The sequence below is a fragment of the Petaurus breviceps genome, unplaced genomic scaffold, assembly GCF_028583685.1.
Source record: "Petaurus breviceps papuanus isolate PSGF00001 unplaced genomic scaffold, PetGlider_PUasm1.0 90775, whole genome shotgun sequence".
NCBI classification, from domain to species: domain Eukaryota; kingdom Metazoa; phylum Chordata; class Mammalia; order Diprotodontia; family Petauridae; genus Petaurus; species Petaurus breviceps.
Window position 1 is genome coordinate 307,926 of NW_027187342.1, and position 10,487 is coordinate 318,412.

Here is a 10,487-nt window from a genome sequence, read left to right on the forward strand (position 1 = left end):
ACTGAAAACCAAGTGATGTTCGTGGAGCAGGGAATGACTAAGCCTGCTGGTGGTATTGGATTGTAATGAAACATTATGGTTTCATGGGAAATGATGACTGTGAAGAATTCAGAGAGACTCACGAAGACTAGTTTGGACTTATGTGGAGTGAAGCAAGTCAAACCAAGAGAATAAGGTACACAATTAGGACAGCAAGGTAAAGGGAAGCAAAATTGAGAAACATCAGGACTCTGATTAGTGCAGTAACCACTTGACTTCAGAGTGCTAATAGTGAAATAGATAAACATCCATCTTCCTTAGCAAAAGAATGACAGATTTCTCTAATCAGAAACATCTGGGAGACTCCAATCTATGGAGCCTCCCTAGCTGCCCCCCCCCCCGGCCAAGTCACTCAAGGAAGTTTTAATGCAGAGCTATTACATTAGAGTGCAGAATTGCCAATGAGTTAGGGATGAATCCTTGTATTTTGGATGGCTACAGCATGAAGTAAAGGTCAAGGAGCCCAAGTCAGGTCTCCTTGGCCATAGCTCAGACTGTATTGGTGAAAGTGTACCATGGAGTCTTGAAGTATTACAGTTAAGTGTACTATAATAAATGGTACTTTCTGAAGACTAGACATAATATGTTCACACTCTTCTGTAGGGGTACTTTCTCTTAATATTAAGACTGGATCTAAAACTAGAGAAAGGGAGAGTGGATTTGGAATCAGAAAAATTTGGGTTCAAGTTCTGATAAACTTAGTCAAGTCATTTAGCCTTTTGAACTTCATTTCTCTCATCTGTAAAATGGGTGTGATGTTACATGCATTGGTACTAGTCAATATCCTGAAAAGATCAAAGAAGGAGGAAAAGGATTTTGTGTACAAAAATATTTATACCAGTTTTTTTTTTTTGCAGTGGCAAAGAGCTAGTAAATAAGGGTGCACCCAAATTGGGAAATGGCTAAAGAAGATATGATATATGAATGTGACTGAGAAACTTGTTGTTTTCTGTAAGAAATGCTGAAGGGGATGGTTTCAGAAGAAACTTGGGAAGACTTATATGAATTGTTGCAGAGTAGAGTGAGCAGAGTCAGGAAAACAACTTAAACAATCATAACAACATCATAAAAATGGTGAAAGACTTAGGAACTCTGATCAACTAATGTCCAACTAGAAGAACTCATGATGAAGCAAGCTACCTCCCACCTGACAGAGAGGCAATGACTCAGAGTGCAGATTGAGACATATTTTATTTGGACATGGCCAATGTGGAAATTTGTTTTGCTTGATTGTACGTGTTTGTCATAGGAGTTTTGTTTTTCTTTTTTCTCATTTAGAGGGGAGAAGTGGAAAGTGGGAGGGAGAAAATGTAGCTTTTTATTGATTGAGGGAAAAAAATTAAAAACCAAAAAAATGAAATAAAAATACATATATTACCTTTCTCACAGGTTGTAAGGATGAAATTAAGAAATACACGGAAAGTTCTTTGAAAACTATAAAGCACAACATCATTGGAAACCATCTGAATGAACAAAAACTCTAAAATACAAAATGGGTTTAAAACAGTACAATTTTATTGTTTTAAGCACATAGTAACTAGAACTAAAATAATAAAATGGAGATTCTTGTAGGGTCTACTGTAATGGCTAAAACTGCCATATAATTAGTAATAGTAAATATGCTTTGTAACCTTGGAAAAGTCACTTAGAATTCATCATAGAATTTTGACTTTAGAGATCTCCTAGTCTAAGCCCTTCTTTTTGCAATAGGGGAAATTGAGACCCAGAAAGGTAAACCAATGAGAATGTCAACTTCCTCATTCATAAAATAGTAATTCTCTTTTCACTACTTGATGCATTAGGTTAGTTTGAGGAGCAAAAGAGATAAGTAGGTGAAAATACTCTGAAAACTAGTTGTATATAAGGCATTGTGTTATCATTATTGTTATTGCTAGTATAGTTCCTACTTTATTAATATGTATCTTTCCCCAAGCAAAAGTCCTGGGGGTGGAGATGAGCAAGAGAGAAAGGTAGGGAATAAGCATTTACTAAGGGAAGTAGATGCTGTCTTCATCCCTGTTTTACAGATGAGGAAACTGAGATTGATAAGTTAAAGTGACTTGCCTTAGGTCACAAAACTAGTAAACATCTGAGGCTGGATTTGAATTCAGGTCTTTCTGACTCCCGGTCCATTACCGTATAAGGAATCAGAAAAATTTGGGTTCAAACCCTGGGTAACCTTAGTCAAGTCACTTAAATCATAACTCGATTTTCCTCATCTGTAAAATGGGTATAATAATATAGGAACTGCTACTAGTCAATATCCTGAAGAGACAAATAAAAGAGAAAAGGACCTATGTACACAAAAATATCTATACCAGTTCTTTTTGCAGTGGTAAAGAGCTGGTAACTGAGGGGGTGCTTAATGCTAAGCTCTATGTACTACACTACCTAGCTGCCAAGAGACAAAAAAAGAGGATCCTAGAGTTGGCAAGGATTTCAGTTTAAATCAATTCAGTTGAATTAAATTGAATTAGAGTAAGTAGTGTGGTGTAGCGGGGCAACTAAGCGGAACCGTGGATAGAGCACAGGGTCTGGAGTCAGGAAGAACTGAGTTCAAATCTAGTCTCAGACACTTACTAGCTATGTGACCCTGGGAGAATCACTTACCCCATTTGCCTCAGTTTCCTCATCTGTAAAATGAACGGGAGAAGGAAATGGCAGATTCCTCCACTATCTTTGCCAAGAAAATCTCAAATGGGGTCATGAAGACTTGGACATGACTGAAACAGCTGAACAACAACAAGAAGGGTGGTGTAGTGGAAAGAGAATTGGATTTGGAATTATGAGATCTGGTGTAAGTTCTGGCTCTGAGACTTCCAACCTCTGTGACTCTGGATGAGTTACTTTGCCTTTCTGAGTCTCAGTTTCCTACTTTGTAAAAATGAGGAAGTTAGAAGAAATTCTATCTAAGGCCCCTGCCAACTGTGATCAACTCAATTCAAGAAATATTTGAGCTCCTTTGATCAGCACTGGTGATTCAAAGATGAAACAAGATGTAGATTTTGCCCTCAGGAGCTAAAGGAAAGTGGCAAGTATACAAATGACTGTGATTCAAGGTCATACTTATGAAAGGGAAAGGAAGAGTGAAAGATCCTGGCAATGTTTTAAGAAAGGATGAAGGAGAGATCATACTTATTTGAAGAGCCAGAGGAGGCTTCTCAACCACCTGAGTTCTGTCTTGCTCTAGATTTCTCTTTGAACTTATCTTACTGTCTCTTGTATCAGAATTATTGCTCGATTTCTTGCTGAGCCCCACTCCCTTAGGAAAGAAAGAAAGAAAGAAAGAAAGAGGAAGCAAGGAAGGAAGGAAAGAAAAAGAAAAAAGAGAGAGAAAGGAAAGAAAGAGAAAAAAAGAGAAAGAAAGAAAGAAAGAAAGAAAGAAAGAAAGAAAGAAAGAAAGAAAGAAAGAAAGAAAGAAAGGAAGAAAGAAAGAAAGAAAGAAAAAGAAAGAAAGAAAGAAAGAAAAAGAGAGAGTTTATTCCAGGGATGTGGGTGTAAAATGAACTTTGTGAATCTACAGGGTCTGAGAGGGCAAGAGGAGGTCTGGAGCAGTGAAGTGAGTCATCTGGTTAGAATACAGGCAATGTGAAAGGGAGGAGTGTGAGAAAAGCTTGGAAAGAGAGGCTTGAAGTCAGATCTTGGAATCATTCCTCAGACTAGTTGCATGATGCTGGGCAAGTCATTTAACCTCTCTCAGCCTCAGTTTTCTCATCTGTAAAATGAGAATAACATTAACACCTACCTCACAAGATTGTTGCAAAATCAAATGAGTTAAGCTATTTAAAGCACTTTCCAAACCCTAAAAACTTACATAAACGCTATCTTAGTGGCAGTGGTGGTTTTCTTGTTGTTTATCAGGCTGGAACCAAACTGTGGAGGGAGGGCCATTGATTGAAAAAATTCACTTGCAAGAAAAACTCTATATTATGGACCTAGTGAGGAGGTTTGGTATTTCTGAAATGAAATGAGAAATAAGAATTATCTTCATTCTTCTCCAGAAAAGCTCCTTGAGGTCAGGCACAGTTTAATTTTTTTAACACCTTATCCTTATAAGATTTAGAGACTATCTAGTCCTTAGAGACTATCTAGTCCTATCACTTCATTTTACAAATGGGGAAACTGAGGCCCTGGGAGAAGGGATTTGCCTACATTTTCTCTGTCCTCTAACCCCACAGTGAGGGCTTTTTCTGTTCTTTCACTCATAATTGGCACTAAATATTTGTGGATTGACCAAAATGCTTTCTTTTCTGAGGGGTATTGGCCTCATTTGTCTCCACGCCTCCTCTTCCACCCTCCCTTCCACTAAAATCATCAGACCTTTTTCAGGAAAACTACTATCTAAATATGCCCCTCCCCATTTTGTACTTGTGAAGTCAATTGTTTGAATCCAAGTATATGACCTTATATTTATCCCCGTCAAATTTCAGCTTCTTAGACTCAACCCTCATTCTGAGATATTTTTGGATCTTAACTCTGTCATCCAGTGTGTTAGCTATTCCTTCCAGCTCTTTGCCATTTCCAGATTTAATAAGCATGCTATCTATGCCTTTGTCCAAATCATTATAAAAATGTTAAACAGCAAAGAGCCAAGCATAGACCCCTGGAGCATTCCATTGGAATCTTCCTGCCAAACTGACATTAATGATTATTTTTTGAATATGACCATTTAAACAGGTCCCAAACCCATCTAATTGCAATAACATTTAGCCCACATCTCTCCACATTTTCCACCAGAAAAGAGAGGAGGGGGAGGGAGGAGAAGGAGGAGGATGAAGAGAAGAAGGAAGGAAGGAAAAAAGGAAGGAAAGAAGAAAGGAAGGAGAATGGAAGGAAGAAAGGAAAGAAAGAAAAAGAAAAAAGAGAAAGAAAAAGGGAAGAAAGAAAGAAGGATAGAAGGAAGAAAGAAAGAAAGAAAGAAAGAAAGAGAGAGAGAGAGAAAGAGAGAAAGAAAGAAAGAAAGGAAGGAAGGAAGATTGTAGGAAGAAAGGAAAGAAAGAAAAGAAAGAAAAGGAAAGAGGAAGAAAGAAAGAAAAAGAAAGGAATGAAGAAAGGAGGATGGAAGGAAGAAAGGAAAAAAGAAAAAGAGAAAGGAAAGAGAGAAAAGGAAAGAATAAGGGAAGAAGGAAGGAAGGAGAGAAGAAGGGAGGAAAGAAAGAAAGAGAAAGAAAGAGAGGAAGGAAGGGAAGAAGGAAGGAAGGAAGGAAGGAAGGAAGGAAGGAAGGAAGAAAAGAAAAGAAAAGAAAAGGAAAGGAAAGGAAAGAAAAGAAAAGAAAAGAAAAGAAAAGAAAAGAAAAGAAAAGAAAAGAAAAGAAAAGAAAAGAAAAGAAAAGAAAAGAGAAGAAAAGAAAAGGGAAAGACTGCCAAAACCTTCTCAATAAAGACAGCCTGGCTCTTCGTGATCACTCTTTCCTTTTCAGGATGTTAGTTAACCATATCTTTAATAACTCATCCTAGAATTGTGCCAGGAATCAAAGTCATTCTCCCTGTCTATAGTTTACAGACTCTGTTCTCTTCCCCTTTTTCCCCAAAAATCAGGACAATCACTATTCTCCAGGCCTGTGGCACCTCCCCCCTTCTCCACAGTCTCCAATATCCCTGACCCATTGGCCAGCAGTCATATTTCCCAGTTTTTTAAGCATCGGAGGATGTATAAGTATCTCCCTGCTTCTCTTGGGTTTTGATTACCTATTAGCCATTTTTATTCTTTCATTTTTCTCCTTGGCAGAGAAAACAGAAATGTCTTAGGAACTGAGCATCTCTACCTTCTCTGTGTTGTCAGTTACATCATTAGTAATATGCCGCAGCCTATTTACACCCACTGCATGTCTTTCCATTGCCCTTTGGGACACTTGTAATTTTGATTCTTCAAAGATTGCAGTATTCTATGAATCACAGACAAAGCATTACTGGGAGAATATTCATAGGATCACAGATTTAGAGGCTACAGAGATCTGTAATGATTCAAGGTCATCTGATGCAACCCCTTCATTGTACAGGTGAGGAGAAGACTGAGGCCAAAAGAAATGAAGTGATTTGCCCAAGGCCATGCTGGTAGTTAAATTAATATTATAACCTGGGCCCGCAGACTCCACATGCACAACTCTTTTAATATTATACCACACTGGTCTTAAGGAGATAGACTTTTGTAGTAGCAAAGTCTTAAGGAGGCTTTGTAGCAGCAAACAGTTTGGGGTCACGCTTTCCAAAATGTAATCCCGATCTCTATATTTAACTCAGTTCCAGGCTCAACTTAATTAACTATTAAGATATAGCACCTGTCCAAGTTAGATATATTGATAAACTTTAATGGGCTGCCCATCCAGTTTCATGTCATACCCTGAACAGTGGATGCTTAATATTCACTTTCTTTTGCCAATCAGACCAATCTCTTTCTTTCTCAGTCTTCCTTGGGGGAGATCTAGTAGTATTCCAGGGCTCAAGGTTGTTAAGATAATGCCACCTGTGAATCTAGATAACCTCATTATTTATGGGGAACTCTTCTGTTTGGAGTCTATGCAGAATGTCTTCCATAGCACTGGTTCACATCTTAGATAAGAGTGTATCTCCTTGCTTTATGTCTAGTTTGATATATAAGTATTTAGTGTATTACTGAATTGTTATAATGTGGTCATATCTGTCACATAATCTGCCATGAATTTCCTATAAATTGTATATTTCATATAATTTTAAAATAAAAACTTTTAACATATGCATAGGGGAGATCTTATTTAAGGAGAGTTTATAAGGGAAGGTAAATGGTACAGTGGATAGAGTGCTGGCCCTGGAGTGAGGAGGACATGAGTTCAAATCTGGCCTCAGACAATAGCTATATGACCCTAAGCAAGTCACTTAACCCCAAAATGCCTCAGGTTTCTCATCTGTAAAATGATCTGGAGAAGGAAATGACAAACTACTCCAATATCTTTGCCAAGAAAACTCCAAATGGAGAGTCAGATACAACTGCAATGACTCCACAACAACAACCTCTTCATGAGTAGTAGTGCCTGAAAAAGTTAATCAGCTAATGACCAATCTTAGAGAAATGAGAAGCTTCAAATCTTCCCAGGGACATCCCTAGTAGTAGAAAAGAGATCTGTCTAACTGGTACGAGAAAACTGATCTCAACCACACTCTATGCACACTACAGCGTGAAACTAAAGAGGAAGCTCATTTGGTTTTGTATTCCCATTGCCTAATATGGTACCTGGCATGTACTATGAACTTAGTAAATGTTTATTAATTGATTGCGTGTAACTCAGGTGTTTTTGTAAATGATACCTAGTTTTGGCTAGTGAATTTACTATTTAAAGTAAGGGTTCTTAACCTGGGATCTGTAAAACTTTTTTATATTTTAGTAATTTTATTTTAAGATAAATTTTAATATTTAAAATTAGGGACATAGACTTTTGTAGTAGCAAATTTACCAATTAATTTAAAAATTAAATATTATATTTAAATATTTTAAGCTTATAACCCTATGTATTTGATTTTATGCACATGAAAACATTCTAAGAAGGGGTTCGTAGCTTCACTAAACTGCTAACGGGGTCCATCACCCACAGAAAAGGTTTAAAGGAACCACCATCCACCTCTGGGAGATCTTTAGGCTTGGCTCTGGTTGTTGTCCTCCATTCTAGAAGAAAACCGAAATGACATCACTACACTAGAGTCAAGTTACAGTGCATCTGACTATGGTTGATCAGACCAATATGAGCTCAGAACGTTCTACCACAGGTCAGGCACAAACAATCCCCATGGACATGTGGGGTGGATTCTCTAAATTTGAGCATCTCTTTTGAGCTACTTCAGTTCTGCTTTGTTCATAGAGCACAGCACCTTCTCTGATGAGGGCACGCCATGCTGAGAGGTCCTATGCCAATGTCTCTCATGTCACACAATCAGCTCCAAAGTTCTTAAGAGAGGCCTTGAGTGTCCTTGTATCCCTTCTGACCACCATGTGAGCACTTGTGCTGTGAGTTCTCTATAAGTCTCTCTTAATAGATCTTTAGGCAGTTAGAAAGAGGGAGGGGAGGGAAAGAATACACATTTACATAGAGCCTATGATATGCCAGCACTGGGCTAAGCCCTTAACAAATATCTCATTTGATTAAAGTTAATTTTTGATATCGCAACTTTCCTTACCTTGCTGCCCATCTGTACGGTGGGCAGACAATTCACCAAATCATGGAATCTTGGGGTCAGAAGAGTACCTGGACTAAAGATTGCCTTAGTCCGATCCACAACTAGAGAGTAATTCTAGGGTGACCTAGAGGTTAAAGGATTGCTCTTAGTGGCAGGAAAACCTAGGTCTAAATCCTGTCCCAGATTCTTATTAGCTTCAGTGTCCTCATCTGTAAAATGAAAGGATGGCACTCAGTGGCATCTAAGATTCCTTTCAGCTTTAAATCTATGATTCCGAATGAACATCCATATCTGCTTGGGAAACTTCACTGGTAGGAAACCTACGACCTCCCAGAACAGCCTATTCCACTTTTGGACATCTCTTATAGTTATGAAGTTTTTCTTTCTATTCAACTAAAATAAAGCTCCCTATAAACCTATAACATTGATCCCGGTTCTCTTTGGGCTCAGGTCTGAACTCTTCAAAGTTTCAAAGATAGCAACCACAAACAAGTCTTCTCTTCTGTGGGCTTCCTGTGCCCAGCTTTTTTCCCAGTTAAATCTTGTACAGGGTGGTTTCCAGTTTCCTCACCATCTTGGCCACTTTCTATAGAAATCCTCCATTTTTCAATATCCCCCCTGAAATGGGGTGCCCAGAATTGAATATAATACTTCAAATTATGTCACAAGAGCAGTATGGTTTGCACAGACACTATCACTTCCTCTATTCCAGACATTGTTCCCAAGTTGGCTAGAGGCCCAAGCAAGGTGATAACTCTTTAATTCAATTCAATTCAATTCAATTCCACAATCATTTATTGAACACCTATTATTGACAAAGTCCTGGGCTTACTCATGCCAACAGCAAGAGAGAATTTCAGGAGTTTATCCAAGCCCATGAACTGGATACTCCTTCTTTGACAATCTCCTTCCCACATTTATTGAAGAGAAGAACCCAGCCCTCTAATTATTGCCCAGGCAGAAAGCTAGACTTGGAGGAAACATCCTTGAGGATGAAATGTGGGCCAAGGAGGCAGGACAGGAAACACAGGGTGGGGCCAGGTAGAAAGACCCAGTCCTCCTGGAGCCAAGACCGGAACTAGCCTGTTTGCTTTGCCTTCACTGAGGGTATCATTTCCAGTTGGGCAGAAAATCACTAATGACACAGGGCCAGAGGGGAGGGTGGGGTGAGTAGATGCCAAAAGGATGAGCATGGGAAGTCCCTGAAATAGATTTAGTGGGGAGGAGCAAGACCATCTTGGGGACAGAGGAATCGCCCACATGAGGCATATAAATTGGGTGTCCGGCTAAGGTGCTATGCTATGGTGGCCAACTTGGCAGGATTTGACCAGTCTGGCAGGTATCTAATTAAAGAATCCCATTCATTCTCACTAGCATGTTGTAGTAGGGCCCATTTTTGTTTTGTTTTTAGTTCTGATAATGCAAACACTAACTATAAATGATGGTGCTATGAAATCAGCTGTGTGCATAAATCAGTTCATTTAAGCATTTTCAAGTGAGAAGACATGTTCAAATCCTGACTTTGCCACTTACTGAGACCTTAGGCACATCGCTTCTCCCACTCTGGATCTCAGCTCTCTCAGATGTAATGATAATATCTAATGTTTATATAGCACTCTAAGGTTCACAAAGTGCTTTACATATATTTTCTCATTTGGTCCTCAGAACAACCCTAAGAGGCGATGTGGAAACTGATGCTCATACCAGCTGAGTACCTTCATATAGGTAATGAGACTCCAAGAATTCAGATCTTGGTGATTTTAAGTTCAAGACTTTACCCATTACCCCATGGTATTGGCTTCATCAAATGTTCAAGCTGAAAGTAGAGCTGTAGAAAACATCAAACAGACAGTTGTGGGGTAATGAAAAGAGCACTGGATTTGGAATCCGAGGACCTGGGCTTGAATTCTGTCTGACTGGCTAGCTAGGTGAGTCTGGACAAGTCATCTTACTTCTCTGGGTCCCAGTTTCCTCAGCTGTAAAATAGAAGGTAGGATTGAGCCTATCTAAGGTTGGATGATTTCTAAGATGTGTCATACATCTAAATCCACAATAGACTTATAGAGCTTAAATTCAAACCCATTTCCACTGACTCCAAATCTAGGGCTCTTTCCACTCCTTGGGCAAGTCAATTTCTCTCTCTGTCTCTCTCTGTCTCTCTGTCTATCTGTCTGTCTCTCTGTCTCTCTCTCTCCCCCTCTCCCTCTCCCTGTCTCTCTCCCTCCTTCTCTCTCTCTGTCTCTGTCGCTCTGTCTCTCTCTGTCTCTCTGTCTCTCTCTGTCTCTGTCTCTGTCTCTCTCTCT

The 10,487-nt window shown here is 39.1% G+C and overlaps 1 long non-coding RNA gene across 4 annotated transcripts in view; it reads left to right on the top strand.

Annotated features, from left to right (window-relative positions):
• Positions 1-9,480: 9,480 nt before the first annotated feature.
• The window catches only part of LOC138146793 (uncharacterized), a 17,410-nt gene continuing 16,403 nt past the window's right edge, over positions 9,481-10,487 (top strand). For all 4 annotated transcript variants that reach the window (XR_011164594.1, XR_011164595.1, XR_011164592.1 and 1 more), the window contains exons 1-2: positions 9,481-9,523; positions 9,850-9,909. This is a non-coding gene — a long non-coding RNA (uncharacterized lncRNA). The remainder of the gene's footprint in view (positions 9,524-9,849; positions 9,910-10,487) is intronic.